This window comes from Mustela nivalis (genome assembly GCF_964662115.1).
Source record: "Mustela nivalis genome assembly, chromosome: 11".
NCBI lineage: Eukaryota > Metazoa > Chordata > Mammalia > Carnivora > Mustelidae > Mustela > Mustela nivalis.
Genome location: NC_139030.1, coordinates 40172937 through 40189683, shown reverse-complemented (window position 1 = coordinate 40189683; position 16747 = coordinate 40172937).

Below are 16747 nucleotides of genomic sequence, written 5' to 3'. Positions count from 1 at the left end.
GAATGGACACACTTTGCTAGATTCTGGGAGGGGCTGTGAAAGGAGGTGCATGAGCCAAGCAGTCATGCCCCTGTTGTTCTAGCTTTCATTCAAGCTGAGAGTACAAAATGAACCAAAGAGAAAATGTCAGAACACTCCGAATAATAAGTGTAGATTAACTCTGTTAAAACTATGCACACCCATGTTGAGAAATCAGGCAAAACAGCAGACGCCCCTTGGGCAGGTGAGAAGCAGTGGAGCTCCCTACAGCTTTCTCTACTGTGGAAGGATTTACTGTAACTTCTCACTGGTTTTCAAACTGGGGTTCGGACCCCTGGCAAGTTATGCTTAACATTCATGTAAATAGAAACGATGTATGTTATCTACATTCATGTAATATATGTCTCTAAGATATAGACCTTTAATTTTAACTGTAATTTGTAGATAATTTTCTTACAGATTTAGTTACTATCCATATAGAATAAAATAAAATGGTTCATAAAGTGCAAAAGAGAGTGCATGCATGGCATATACTAAAAATAGGATATAGGTGTCTAAATTTATTAAATTTCTATTTCCATTACTTCTATGGTTTTATATGTGTGGGGATGTGCTGGGCTGTGATGTAAACTGTATTTCTTGCTGTAGAGTCATCGAACATGTTTGAAAACCACTACTTTAAACCATGATAAACTGAGCCTCAAGAAGGTCTGGGCAGCTGGCTCAAAAGTCTAGTACAAGAACAACGGTCCTTTCTGTCCTGTAGGCACACAGTGACAATTTTTCAAGGTCTGGCTCTAGCCACTCGTTGATAGGCTCATACTTTGTTGCCTTGTCTTTCCCGGTTTTTGCAGCCGGGCAGCAAACTTTGTTTAAAAGAACTTTCCCTGTTTCTTGTAATGACTTGCAAGGCTGGGAATTCTGGTGGCAGCTTCCCAGGTATTTATAGCTCTGGTATCAATTTAGAAGTTGTCCCATTTTTCAAATCTCCATTCGGCTTACTCAACTTGGAGCAACTCTTTGCAGCAATAATGTAGGGGTCCTGTGGCCCCTTCCTACTCCATCATTCCTGGCTTGGCCGAGCAACACCAGCGTGAGCCCGTAGACACAAAGGAATCTCATACTGTAATTTTCAGAGAGTGTATAGTTTATTTTAACTATATGATGTAGAAGGAGGGTATACTCACTTAATGTAGTACATGGGCAATTATGCTTTCCTCTAAGAGTAAATCTGTAATTATTCTGTAACAACCGCCTTGCATCATTTCTTTTCCAGATAAGCTTTTTAAGTTTTGAAATTGAGAAAATAACATTGGAACTAATAAAGTTGGAATTGTCAGCACTTTCCCCCTAATGTTCATTTGTCAGAAGTTCTTGAAACAATAAAGAATAAATCTCTGAAGAAACAAGATAAATAGAGTCTATCTATGGAGACCAGTTGTGTTTGTTTTTTTGTTTTGATTTATTTTTGTATCTTTTTTTTTCTTTTGCAGCAAAAACAAAACAAGACAATCCAAGAACAGAGATGAGGTCAGTTTTACAGGTCAGTCCTGAATACATCAAATGAGCATATAGTTAGCAGGTACCTGCAGAATGAAGAACAGCCTAGAAAAGAATCAAAGAATTAGAACACAGGGACAACAAAAAGCAGTAGGCCAAAAGGTTAGAGACCGAGTATCCAATTTTTACCATTGTCGAATATCTTCTGACTTCAATGAGATTCCATGTACCACTGGATCTCATGGGCTCCTGGGTGAGCAGAGGAACCACACCTAGAGGGGACAGACAGAACATGAAGCTGCAATTATGTCCATTATCTGTTACAGGGGAGAGTGCCAAAAGTAAATAGTACGAGGAATATGGCTCTAACTCAGACTAATATACCTGAATAACTAGAAGATGCTCTTTAATTTTGTAATTTATCTTTCACAGAAAGAGGTGGAAACCAGGAGGCTTCTAAAATGATATCAAATTTATTTGGGCCAAGCCAAATGGATTAACTCCCCTGAGACAAATTTTGGAAGGTAAAAACAGAGACCTCTTCCTAAGCATATATCCTATCCATGCAAGACTGATCCTGTCCTTTCCTTTGGTGAGTGAAGCTTATGAACATTCATAATAGAAGGCATTTCATAATTCTTTCTTATTGTTTTCCATGTTTATCAGATATTTCAACATACTGTGACTTTCAAAGAGATAGGGCCATGGAAGTCCTCCAGATTGCCCTTGGGATGATCTCAACATATCAATATTTACAACTACATCTACTCTTTTGTCTCAGGAATAATTTAACCTGTTGGTGCTCTCTCAGTGGATATATCCTCAGAAATTTTATTCTGGGGGCACCTGGGTGGCTCAGTGGGTTAAAATCCCTGCCTTCCTCTCAGGGCATGATCCCTCTGGGATCGAGCCCCACATCGGGCTTTCTGCTCAGTAGGGAGTCTGCTGCCCTCCCTCCCCTGCCTACTTGTGATCTCTGTCAAATACATACATAAAATATTAAAAAAAAAAAAAGAAAGAAATTTTATTCTGTTAAGATACACTGTAGACTCCTTCAAATCTGAGAAGTATGGGTTGCCTATTAACATGAATTTAGGGGGTGCCTGGGTGGCTCAGTGGATTAAAGCCTCTGCCTTCGGCTCAGGTCATGATCTCAGGGTCCTGGGATCGAGCCCCCATCGGGCTCTCTGCTCGGCAGCGAGCCTGCTTCCTCCCCTCTCTCTGCCTGCCTCTTGGTCTATTTGTGATCTCTGTCTGTCAAATAAATAAATAAAATCTTTAAAAAAAACGCATGAATTTAAAACTAAATTAAGTAGGTTTGGTAAGTTTGTTATTGGCACTAAATGTATAAATGTTTCAAAAAGAAAAAAAAAGACAAACTTCCCTATGACTGGCTTGTTGCTTTGCAAATAGACTTCTCTTATGATGTAGAAATTACTGTGTACTTAAGAATTAAAATTATGTAACTTTATAAAATATGTCTAATCTCCCTTATCAATTATACCTTAGGCTTTTTTCCTTGAAGCTTTCAGACTCTATGATGAGGTTTTAGAGGAAATATAGAATATCCTCATTCTGACTTTACTGTACAAGGTGCATAAAGAGGTAAAGAAATGAAATACTTGATATAAAATCATTTGCCCAGGAATGCCATTGATTGGGGACAGCGTCATGACCTCTGCATTCAGAATTTGTAGACAAAATGAGCAGCGCCTACCAGTGGAGTTCTATAAATAAATTGGCAATGAACAGGGAGAATTGCATCTTGTTAATTAAGAGTCACTCAAGAATGGGTTCTTGACTTTCTGTAGAGTGTTGTAAATCTTCCCTTTTTAGAGTGCAGGATTTTTATTTTTAAAGAAAACACACATCTGTGTTTATACCAGATGGTATGTAGACACTTCCTATTATTATCCATTCTTCTGTCCATTGCTACAGATGTTACAAGTGTCTTCTAAACTTTCCCCCTCTTTCAAGGCTAAAAACAGAACCTAGCATTAAACAAAGCAATAAACGAAGAGGCAGAGAGAAGCTGAAATGAAAACCAGATGCATTATTAGATTACCTTTGTTCTTCTCCTGCTTGGTCACCTCAACAAGATGATACAGTTACGCTACAACCAAAGCTATGTAACTTTTTTTTTTTTTTTTGCATAGATAACTCTGGAAGATAAATGGACCTTCGTTCTTTAAATTGAACTTTTTATGATATCGTATGCATACAGAATTGCCCTTAGCATACAGAATAAACCCCTGGTTGAAAACCTCCGCTCTGTTTGTCCAGTTCTGACTTAATTCTTCTTGCAACTTAAGAGTTGTACTAACTTTGTAATGAGCAAACATTTGACTTGTACTTTCTGGAGCTGCACCATTGGATGTTTAATTTAGAGACATTATTTAGAGTCAGATCAAAGGGAGTAAATGCTTCACCAGAGAATACACTGACAATATGTTACCCGGAATTAAGTTTTAATAAAAGGATTCAATATTGATCTAACTACGTAATGGTTCTAATGAAGGCCTACTGAGGTCTTACAAGATAGCCTACCCCAGCTGCTTTACCATCCTCTACTTGCTGAGGACAAGGGTGAGGATGGAGAGGATGTCCCATCTTCAATGTCACTCATTCACTGAACAATATTTATTTAGCGTCTACTCTATGCAGACTTTTTTCTAAGAACGTTGATATTATGAGGACTTTATTCTCAGCATCACCTTCTTTCCATAACTTCAAGACTTGGGAGAACTTTGAAAAATACTGTCATAACCGAAAAAACTGAGGACCCAGATCTGGAGAAGGGATCACAGTCCATCCTCCATAAAGCCCTTGATAATAAGGGGTCAAGAAACTCAAGTTTATCTCTAGTTACTAGGTCTAGACCCAGAATACCAACTCAATTTTAAAACGCCCTGAGGAAAATTGAAGCAAAGTATAGATTTGTTGTTGTTGATTTTTTTTTAAGAGTTTATTTATTTATTTGACACAGAGAGAGAGATCACAAGTAGGCAGAGAGGCAGGCTGGGGGGTGGGGGGGAAAGCAGGCCCCCCCCACCGAGCAGAGAGCCCGACACGGGTCTCAACCCAAGGACCCTGAGATTATGACCCAAGCCGAGGGCAGAGGCTTAACCCACTGAGCCACCCGGGCACCCTACAAAGTATAGACTTGTTAAATGGAACTTTCATCTACTTGACCAGTCAAAAGATAAAGGTTTACTTTCAAATGGTTTTATGTAACTAACGTTTTCTGAGATTTGCTCTGAGAGGAGGAAAGGCAAATGACATTGCATCAGATCACAGAATGAAGGACTCGTGTCATTGAGATACTGTTCTTGGAAAATTAATAGGTTCCAGAATCAAGCAAGATGATTAATACTGGCTTTCATTTGATCTATAAACCACAATGACAGGCACAGCATGCCCCTGACTTTGCCTGGCATTGTGATTTAATGAAAAGAGAAAGCTTAGAAGAAGACTATGAAGGGGGAAAAAAACCTTCTACATTGGCCCAGAAACTTCTTGATTGATATGCCCACCTTTTGATTTCTAAATCTTGATCAGGGGGCCTTTATGTGTGGTAGATATTTTCTTTCCCAAGATAGCAGGATAAAAGGTGTGAGTTTTTTAAACACAAGTGACAACAGTATAGAAGGGAAGTGATAGACAGCTTCGTATTTTCTGAAGGAAATGCCATTTGCAAAGATATAAATAGGAATGCTGAAGAGAGTAGGGAAAAGTGAATAGTGAATGCTAATAACCATGGGTGTACTTTTATAATGGGCATACTATTAAATAAAACCAGTTTTGGAAGCCTGATTATAAGGCTGAAGTAGAAGATAGTAGAGGTCACAAAATACATTGGTGTGAGTGAATCTACCAGCCATACCCTATCAGGTCTCAGTGGTCCTGACTGGCATTGGAAGATGACTGTGTGGATGATACAGATGGAATATCCAAGCCCCTCTGTAAAAGGTTGAAGCCACTGTAGAAAGCCGGAGCTGTCATAAAACCAAGCTGTATTCTCCCCCACTGTTTTTCTTAAGACTCTTAATATAACTCAGAACTCTGCTCCAAGATGGTCTACACCCACCAAATCGCTTGAACTTTCATCTCCATCTCTCCAACTCCTATCATGGCACCTGCCCCCATTCTGCATCGTGGGCTCTTCAGTCTACGCCTGATCCAATGTGGCTAACATACCCTGCCTAATTTTGTTTCCAGAGATTTCTTCAGACACTAGAGCTTCTTCCTTCTCTTGCTAGCAACTCTCTAGGGGATTTGTTAAATCGAAACAAATAAGGATGAGCTCCACATGTTCACCAAGAGATTCTTTATCCTGTGATTGGATATGTACATCTGCCTCAAAGGCTGGTCTCACAGTTTTTGTATTTTCTTTCACTCCCTCCTTTTTCTCCACATATATTGAACGTGTCTGTGTACTCCACACTTCATCTCTGAGTTAAAGTTCACTCCTCTACAGAACTTAACCTGCTGAGGACAACAGCTAATTTATTGGTTATGGTATAAGGATGATAAGCACTTTGATAGATGTAAACATAGAAGCTATTGGGCCCTTAAATCAGTTTGCCTTATTAGTTTGACTGCTTTGATCAGGAAATCCCTGGATTGAAAGGTCACATAGTACTCTATTTCCTTAGCAAGCTTTATCCCCAAATCTCTTGAGATTATTCAGTCAAAGAATATTTAGTGAGTGTATATAATTAAGTAGGCACTGTTCTATAATTTTAATACTGAATGGAACAGAGAAACATTCCTGCCATCATGGAGTTTACAGTCTGCCGGAACCAAATTTCCACTAGATAACATGTGAATAAGTATAATGTAGAATAGGAAAGATAAAGATGTGTGCTGAAGGGCAGATATAAAGCAGGAAATAAAGGTATGACATAGAGTGTGGTCTATTTATTAGGGTGACAAGGGAAGAGCCCGCTGAGACAATGACTTCTGCATCTTGATCCAAAGGATGTGACAAGGTCAGTCATGACGCTATCTGGGGAAAAGCATTCCAGACAAATCTAGCCCAGCAAATGCAAAAGGCCCCGTGGCAGGAAAGTGCTTGGTGTGTCTAAAATCAGTAAGAAGGCCATTGTGGTGTGAGATCAGGGAATGGGTTAGTTGAGAAGTCACTCCTTTTTAAAGAAGAGAAGAAGAATTAGCTTCCCAAGGCTGTTTCCAGACTCCAGGAAAGAATACGGTGCTTGGAGAAGGAAGTAGTGATGTTGTCATCAAGGCCATCAATATGAGAGGGTAAAGCTATGTCTCCCAGGCCTGGAGTCATCATTGTAACTTTCAACCCTCACTCCTTGGTCTTGGAATACCATTTGATGTATTCACTTCTATGAGGGAAGATGAATGGGAGCAGTAATCCTAACAGACAACAAGAAGGAACCTAATTACCTCAGGAGGACTGAAGAAAATGTACAAAAGTTGTTGTGCATCCTCACTACCTAACTTCCCCCTTCTTTTTTTTTTTTTCTCCTCAACGTCCTTTCTCAGCCTGACATTATCTTGGCAGAAAATTACCCTTGAACTTCAGTGGCACAGCTTTCTACAAGACCTAAACCAATTGTAACTAAGAACTGAATCCTCAGAGATCATACAACCCCAAACTGGCTCACGACAAAAGAGAGCATCTCTGCGGAGAGACACCAGTGAAATTATCTGGTCTCAAAAAATTGAAAAACCAAACACACACTCACCCATACACACTAAGAAACAAGCCAAAATTCGAGACAAAACAGAAAAGAAGACCTTTGTAACTGCCTCTGAGACAGTGATTCTTAATCTTTCAGCAATTACAGATCCCTTGGAGAATCAGATGAAAGATATGGAATCTGCCTCAGGAAAATGCATATGCATTCAGTTTCAAGGGGTTTCTTTTTTTTTTTTTTTTTTTTTATGTTGGCAAAGTCCTTACATTTTATTTTATTTTATTTTTTTAACTTTTTATTTTTTATAAACATATATTTTTATCCCCAGGGGTACAGGTCTGTGAATCACCAGGTTTACACACTTCACAGCACTCACCAAAGCACATACCCTCCCCAATGTCCATAATCCCACCCCCTTCTCCCAAACCCCCTCACCCCAGCAACCCTCAGTTTGTTTTGTGAGATTAAGAGTCACTTATGGTTAGTCTCCCTCCCAATCCCATCTTGTTTCATTTATTCTTCTTCTACCCACTTAAGCCTCCATGTTGCATCACCACTTCCTCATATCAGGGAGATCATATGATAGTTGTCTTTCTCTGCTTGACTTATTTCGCTAAGCATGATACGCTCTAGTTCCATCCATGTTGTTGCAAATGGCAAGATTTCATTTCTTTTGATGGCTGCATAGTATTCCATTGTGTATATATACCACATCTTCTTGATCCATTCATCTGTGGATGGACATCTAGGTTCTTTCCATAGTTTGGCTATTGTGGACATTGCTGCTATAAACATTCGGGTGCATGTGCCCCTTTGGATCACTACATTTGTATCTTTAGGGTAAATACCCAATAGTGCAATTGCTGGGTCATAGGGCAGCCAAAGGGATATTGAAAAAGAAAGCCAACGTTGGTGGCATCACAATTCCGGACTTCAAGCTCTATTACAAAGCTGTCATCATCAAGACAGCATGGTACTGGCACAAAAACAGACACATAGATCAATGGAACAGAATAGAGAGCCCAGAAATAGACCCTCAAATCTATGGTCAACTCATCTTCGACAAAGCAGGAAAGAATGTCCAATGGAAAAAAGACAGCCTCTTCAATAAATGGTGCTGGGAAAATTGGACAGCCACATGCAGAAAAATGAAATTGGACCATTTCCTTACACCACACACAAAAATAGACTCAAAATGGATGAAGGACCTCAATGTGCGAAAGGAATCCATCAAAATCCTTGAGAACACAGGCAGCAAGCTCTTCGACCTCTGCCGCAGCAACATCTTCCTAGGAACAACGCAAAAGGCAAGGGAAGCAAGGGAAAAAATGAACTACTGGGATTTCATCAAGATCAAAAGCTTTTGCACAGCAAAGGAAACAGTTAACAAAATCAAGGGGTTTCTTAACCCCTTGAAGCCCATCCACAGACGGGATGGGGGTTGGCATTCAGAATATCTGCTTAGGGAAAAAAAAATCCTTTCTTCTTCAAAAAAGCTAAAAATTCTTTTTATTGAGGTTCATTAGATATAAATAAGCTCCTAAAACTTCAGTTATAGCTCTACTATCTCCGTTAACTATAAACGCACTATAGTTTACAATTGAAGAATCATAATCTAACCTCCCTCCCGACACCAGGGCGGACACAAGGCTGAAGCCAGGGAAAGGAGCTAGCAACAGAATTCAGTATCAGAGAGAGGGTTCATCCAGTTCAGACAACCTGCCTTTGGAGATGCCATCATCAAACAGCAGCAGGAGGTACCCTCAGGGTCCTGGCTCTGTGCCCCTTCGGCAGCATCTCTGTGACCCTGCTAGGAGTCCTGGTCCCAGGAGACGTCCTGAGTTATGCAAACAGATTTAGCTGTCTTAGAAGCTTTATTCCCTCTCCATATCAGTGGCCATTCCTCTGTCCTACTAACTTATTCACTGCACTCACCTGGCTTAGCCTTTGGAATCTCTTTGTGAGTACTGAGCTCCATTCCAACATAGAAAAGGTGGAGTTTAGAGAGGGAGGAAGAGAAAGATTCTGCCTGCTGATATTTTCTTCGTCTGTGTACCTGCCAACCTACCAACAGCCCTGCGAATCTGAGCATAAACACTGAGGTTAAAAAAAAAAAAAAAGAAAGAAACACAAACCCTATAAAATGATGTGTCTTTACTGCTGGGAGATGGTCCAGAAGAAGGAAGTGTTTAAACATGAATATATGCATTGCTTTTTGTTTTTTTTTTTGTTTTTTTTTTTATCAAAAAAGAGATGCTAATACTCGGATTTTAATAGAGTGCAAACTGCTTCTCCCACTCTTTTCCTGTTCCCACACACCTTCTCTAGCTGCTTGGGTTTGTGAACTGGTTGTTCTCACCAAGGGAGTTAGCTAGGAAGGAAATGGTAATTTGTTTAGGATGGCAGAAATCAACACTTGTTTCACGAGCCAATATCCATAGTCCTTATTCATTGTTGTGTGACATGTTTGCAATCCAGGATATTGAAGGTGCGGGTCACTATGTGTTTTTATAAATGTGTCACCCACTGCCATTGCCCCATGCCATCTACGAGGGAACTCTGTCACCATCAGGGAGAGTGGACAACACCCGCAGAATCAGAAACTAGGCTCTTAGACAAAAAGAGGTCCTCTCTTCTGCTGGGGCCCCAGGGCTCAGCCTGTTTGAGGAGTGGGGTCAGTGGTGGAAGTATGGTGGGGGTTGGGACTCCTCCAAGGAAGGTGCCAATATCCCAGTTCCTTCCATGGTCTCCATCCTTACAGACATTCTTCTTGTCCTTAATGAGGGCAATTTCTCAATCAGAAATTCTTGTGTTACAGGAAAACACAGCAATCCCAAAGACCAGGAAAGGACCTCGCCAAGTTCCTTCGTGGGCATACCTAAAGGGTCTGGGGCTGCTGCAGACCCCTGCAGGGTGTGGCACAAGTACTGGGTAAAGGTATGCAGACATTAAGGATCATACAGTCAACTCCCCCCCACAGGCAATCATACTAGAGCAGTAGTTCTCAAGTGGAGGCAATGTCTGGAGACATTTTCGATTGTCATGATTGAAAGAAGGGGTGCTCCTGGCGTCTAGTGTGTAAAGAGGCCAAGAATCCTGCTAAACATCCATAACACTCAGGTCAGCCCCCATTTCCCCCATAAAGGCTGATCTGTCCCCACAAGTCAATAGTGTCAAGACTGAGAAACCCTGTGCTGAAGGGAATGAGGGCATGGAAATTTGAGGGACAGGAGAAGTAGAATGTGCGGGAGCCAGATACATCAGAGAGTCCTAGTGGAGGCAGCAGTTTGACATTTTCAGTCAAACTCAGAGGCTTTGGAGACCTCAAAATAAGGTGGGACGTTTTTGACTGAATATTTTACTTTGGATCTGGACAATCTATTGAATTGCTGGTAAAAATTTGAGCATTCTCTTATGGCTGCATGTAGTTAATGACTTTTCCCTCTAACTGAGACTTTCATTTTCTGCATATATATGTGTGTGTACAGAGAGGGGCAACACAAAGGCAAACACACGGGACCTCTGGAAGGAGACAGTATATAAGTTGCAAACGAACCAAACCTGTGTCCTCTGTGCCACAGACAACACTGATAAGAAAGGTTACACATCCTTCTTTGCATACAACACAGTATTGACAACTGTGGGCTTAAGATAAATGAGGTGTCTTTCTCCCTTCGAGACTGCAGCACTGGAACTGAAAAATTTCCTCTGAAGGATTTCTCATGAGTGACTTTTCAAAGGATAGTTCCAAGTCCATTTAAGGAGTTCCCTTCTGTCTTAACAGACATCTAGGATGTTTCCATATCCGGACGACTGTGAGTAATGCTGCAATGAGGATGGGAGTGGCAAATCTCTCTTCAAGTGAATTTACTTCATTTGCATATATACCCAGAAGTGGAATTGCTGGTTTATATGATGGCTTCATTTAAATTTTTTGAGGAACCTCCATATTGTTTTCCGTAATGGCTGCACCAATTCACATTCCTGTCAACAGTGTGTAAGGGCTCCCTTTTCTCCATATCCTCACCAACAACATGATATACGTATGTAGGTATGTATACACATATGTAGGTACCTACATGTATGTATGTAGGTATGTGTGTACAAGCCTACATACATATATGCACACTATATGATATACAGTACAAACAATAGAATATTATTCACCATTAAAAAAGAAGGAAATCACGCTATTTGTGACAGCATGGGTGAACTCGAGAATATTATACTAAGTAAAATAAGCTAGACACAGACAAATACTGCCTGATCTCATTGATGTGTGGAGTCTAAAAAAGCTGAATTCATAAAAACAGAGAGTAGAAGAGTGGTTGTTAGGGGGTAGGGAAAATGGGGAGTTGTTGGTCAAAGAGTAGAAATTTTGGTTATAATATGAAATTTTGGTTATAAGATGGTTATAACTTCTGGCGATGTAATGGGTAACACAGTGACTATAACTATAGTTAATGACAGTGTATTGTATACTGAAATCTGGTAAGAGAGTACATCCTAAGTGTTTCTCACCACAAAAGAAAAGTAACTATGTGAGGTGATGGGTGTGTTAATTAGCTTGATTGTAATAATCACTGCCCAATGTATGCGTAAATCAAAACATCCATTGTACACCTGAAATATGTACAATTTGTATTTGTCAGAAATAAAGTAGGAAATATAAAATAAAATTTAACATAGGAAGATCTGCCTCCTCTCCTCACAAGAATATCATCCCGGGAGAGTTTACGAGGTCAGAAGGGCAGGGTACACGAGCACACGCATGTGAGAGAGTGAGAGAGTAAGAAGGACAGCGTGAGTGTGCGCGTGTGCGTGCGAGCACATGCACCTGTGAGAGAGTATGGGTGCATTTTCCTGCCTTTGTCTCAATGCACTTTCTAAATGGAAATGCTCTGCCAGGAATGAGTGTGCCACCTCCCCTTTGGACCTTGGCTTCCTCATAAAGAGAGCGAGTTGGATACAATCATCTCTAAGGTCCTTTTCCAGCTCTATCATTTCTGGATTCTGTGTAGACGGTTATTTTCATGCCTGCAGAAGAATGCCAAATGGCTGCATCCTTTGCTTTCTGTCTTCAGTGGCCTTGTGCAAACCTTCCTGGCACAGCACTGCGGGTGACAAGGCCGGAGGAGCACCCAAGACATCCATTCTTCACCTCCTGTTCTTGCTTTGAAGAAATGTTTTAAATTCCTCCTCAAAATTATGTGAGAAGGACTTTAATGGGCTGATTTTTATGTGAGGATCCAATGATAGAAAAACAGATTCTAGTCAGTGCTTTACTCAGAGGATCATTCCACAGAAGCTGAGCTGTTTCTAAAATAGTCCCCAAAGTACCTTAAAAAATAATGGAGATTCTAAAACCAGATCATTTCCTGATGAAAACTCTGGGCCTGTTCAATTTTTAATCTTTTCTGAAATCAGCATGGTTTTTCTTTTTCCCATAAAGGTATTTAGAATGAAGTCCTTGAATTTGCCCCTTGGACACATTTACATGTTATGTCTAGTTTCCTAATTCATTTAATCAAGGCTTTCCTAACTTTAAATCGCAGTTAACTCTCTTCAGGGGAATTAAGGTGCTTATTCCTATTTGTCTGACAAACATACAGCATCAAATATTCATCATTTAAATGCAATTAAAATATAGAATCACAAAAACATCATTGCAATGATTTAAATTGCTCCAGTTTTAATTAAGGGATTAGGGCAACTGGGGATTAGGAATATAATATAATGTACAATCAAGAGGCCATATTTCTATAGGTTTTTAATAATTCAAAACTCTTATGACTTGAAAGATAAGAGGTATGTGGGCATATTTGCCAACAATGAGTAATAATGACACTGGAGAAGAATAGGAAAAGGTGGGTAAAAAAATCTGATAACTCAGATGTTCCGAGAAATTTAAAAATCTGTCCAGTGAAATTTTTAACAGTCCCAAATTCTTCCAGGCTAAAAGCGGTAAGTGAGAATAAAACATCACATATGAGTAGAATATGATATTCAGTAAAGTTGTTAGGAATCCTATCTCCATTCTGGAAACAATTCTTACGTATCATATTTCTATTTCACTAGGATCATCTTAATTTCTTTATGGCTCTGGAACTTGTGGGGCCACCTTAATATGAATGCTTGAAATTGATCTAAAACGCGGCCTGTGGATGATAAAACCTAAACACGTCGTCAAAAACTTAAAATTAATTGACACTTTCATTATTCACATGGCCTCCAAAATGACTTCATATAAATTATATTGCCATATATAAATCGTTAGAACTCTAGCTGCCACGTTTTCCATATAAACCAACAGCAGCTATAAACAGTGCTAAGTGAAGCGAAAAGAGGTCTCTCTATGGATGCTGGAAATGTGAAGTCTCCTATACTTTTATAACTGACATCTCTTGTCACATTTTTAATTAAAGTGGTAGCGGTGCTTAATGTATTACCCATGCTTGTTGGCTCCCCAAAGCGCATGTGTCTCGCTCATGTCCTGAGGCAGGCGTGCACTTGTTCTCACCTGCACCAACCTCAACCGGCTAACCGGCCAATTGTACCTTGACTGAGAGCATCCACATACTGCTACCAAAGGACACCTGGACCTTCAGAAGATTTTTCAAACAAAAGACTTTGGGGATCATCTGGTCTAACATTCTGAATCTAACAGAAGCTAAATGAGTCACCTAAATGAGACCGTGCTCCCAGTCAACTCTATCCCGTAAAAATCAAATGAAAGCTACCTATGCAATTTCAAATTTTCTAGTAGCCATGGTTTTCAAAGTAAAAAAAAAAAAAAAAAAAAAAAAAAACCACACTGGTGAAATTAATTCTAATAGTATATTTCATTTGGCCTAAATTATTATTTCAATAAGCATTCAATGTAAAAATTATTGGATTGTCTTACATTACTTTCGTCACACCAAGTCTATAAAACACAATGTGTGTTTTACCTATGTGGCACATCTTAACTCCCACCAGTCACATTTCAAATGCTCGGTAGTTGTGTCTGGCCAGGAGCTATACTGGATTAACAGTATAGCTCTGGGCTATCCAAGTGGACCAGAATGGCTTTCTGACACTGAAAAAATTAAATGTGGGAGAGGGTAGCCTCTTCCTCCAGAGGGCATCATTAGGCCTCAGAGATTCAGACAAAGCAACTGAAGTCAGGTTTTTACATCTGGTCCTAGGGGTAATGTTACTAGTAGAAGAAATTACAAATAAGTGTGGAAGTTTTATAAATAAAAGTTATGGTCTACTCATGCAGTGGAATACTATGCAATAAAAATGAATCATACAGGGGCACCTGGGTGGCTCAGTGGGTTAAGCCTCTGCCCTCAGCTCAGGTCATGATCCCAGAATCCTGGGATCAAGTCCCACATCAGGCTCTCTGCTCTGTGGGGAGCCTGCTTCCTCCTCTCTCTCTCTGCCTGCCTCTCTGCCTACTTGTCTCTGTCTGTCAAGTAAATAAATAAAATCTTTAAAAAAAAAATGAATCATGCACAGCCACTTGCAACAAGAAGGATGGTTCTTACAAACATGATGTCAGTTGAAAGAAGCCAGATACTAAAAGTATGCATAGATCTCCCTGCACTTAAGAATTGAAAATATCATAAATCAAAAATGCATTTAACACACCTAATATACTGAACTTCATAGCTTAGCCTTGCCTACCTTAAACATGCTCAGAACACATATATTAGCCTCCAGTAGGACAAAGTTCTCTAACACAAAGCCTACTTTATAGTAAAGTGTTGATTATCTCATGAAATTTATTGAAAACTGTGCTGAAAGTGAAAACCAAAACAGTTGTGGGTCTGCTGTTTGCCCTCGTGATTGTGATTGTGTGGCTGATTGGGAGCGGCGGCCACTGCCCAGCATCATGAGAGAATTTCGAGCTGCATGCTGCCAGCCAGGGAAAAGATCGAAGTGCACAATGTGAAGAATGGTTTCTACTGAATGTGTATTGCTTGTGCACCATTGTAAAATGGCAAAATCTTAGGTGGCAAAATCTTAGGTTGAATCATCCTAAGTCAGGGACTGTCTGGATTTTATGTATCCAATTACATACAATACAGAAGAACAGGCAATATTAACCCAAAGAATAAAGCGTCAAGAGAGTAAGTACCCTTGGGAGTGTCAGTGGCTGGAAGGGAGTGAAGGGGAAGCTACCAGATGCTGATCGTGTTCTGCTCCTTGAACTGGATGTGTTTCATTTATGAAAATTCATTGAGCTATACACTAGGAAAAAGTTCACTTACCATTTTATTTTTATATATATATACACATATATATGTATATATATATATTTTACACTTCCATATAAAGGTTTTTTTAAAGTAAGATTCAAAGAGATAAATTTCTACATATTTCTGTTTTGGAACAGAAACACATGTCATGTATCAGATAACATTATAAAAAGACATGTCAATGCTTCTGATCTAATTTTTTAAAATTTCGATTACAAGATAAATTATAAAAATAAACATCAAAGCTCATTTATATTGATTGCTAATGATTGACCTCAAAGGTGCCAGGAGCACAGGCCACAGAAGGGACACCAGCAACAAAGCACACCTCAACCTTTTCTCTGAAGAATGTTTAATCTTCTTGTCCCGAGTTTCCCCAATTGGTCCTTTGTCCCTGGATTTAGCAACCGTTCTCAAGAACAGAAATCCTCAAGAGGACATGTTGTCTATTAGGCCTTGAAAGAACAAGTCCAAGGATGACAGATTGGAGCATCTTGGTCAATTTGGAACATCACTGCATTTGATTCCTAGACTGCTAACAGCTCATGATCACTACCAGCTTTTGGAACTATACCCCAATGAAAATAGTATGTTTGGAAAACTTGTCTTAAGCTCATCATTAAAATATACTTAATTGTATTTTAAGGCTTATTCTTGGAAATGTTCTACCCTTAAGAAAAACCGCTGACAATTCTCAATAGAAAAAAAGGAGAAAATAGGAAAAACATCCATCCTGTAAACTCAAGATGCTGTGATTTACAACCAACTCAAACCCACTTTGAGTGTAGTTTGGCTGTGGTCCTGGGCCAACTGAGCCTATCGTGACAGGGACCTCTGCTTTCACCCCCCACAGGTACTCTTGTGTGTACTCCAGCCTGGCCAGACTCCTCACTAATTCCATTTATGTGCCATTGGTCTTGGGCTTTATAGCAAACATTTTAACTTACAGAATCTAAAAGTCTTGTTGTGGAGCATCTCCTGCACGTAATTTCCGACAACCTAGAGTCTGCAGTCTGGCTGTCCTCAGCTCCCACATGCACATGGCTGACATGTGTAGATGTTTTGGAAGAATATGTTAATAGTTAGTTGTTTATATGTCTCTCGTGATAAAGGCTGAAACAATAATTATTTTTCTATTATCACAAAAATTTTTGTTTAAAGCTCTGGACTCTGTAAATCTATTTTTGTTGACTTAAATTCTTGCATTCAAAGAATGTAGATTATACTCAGTAAAACTGTGCCCCATCTTAAAACACTCCTGAAACACCATTGACATCCAAAGATGAGGTTGCCTATATTCACATGTAAAGCTTAAAAATTGTGACTGCTGTGATCCAAACTCAGGGTGGAATG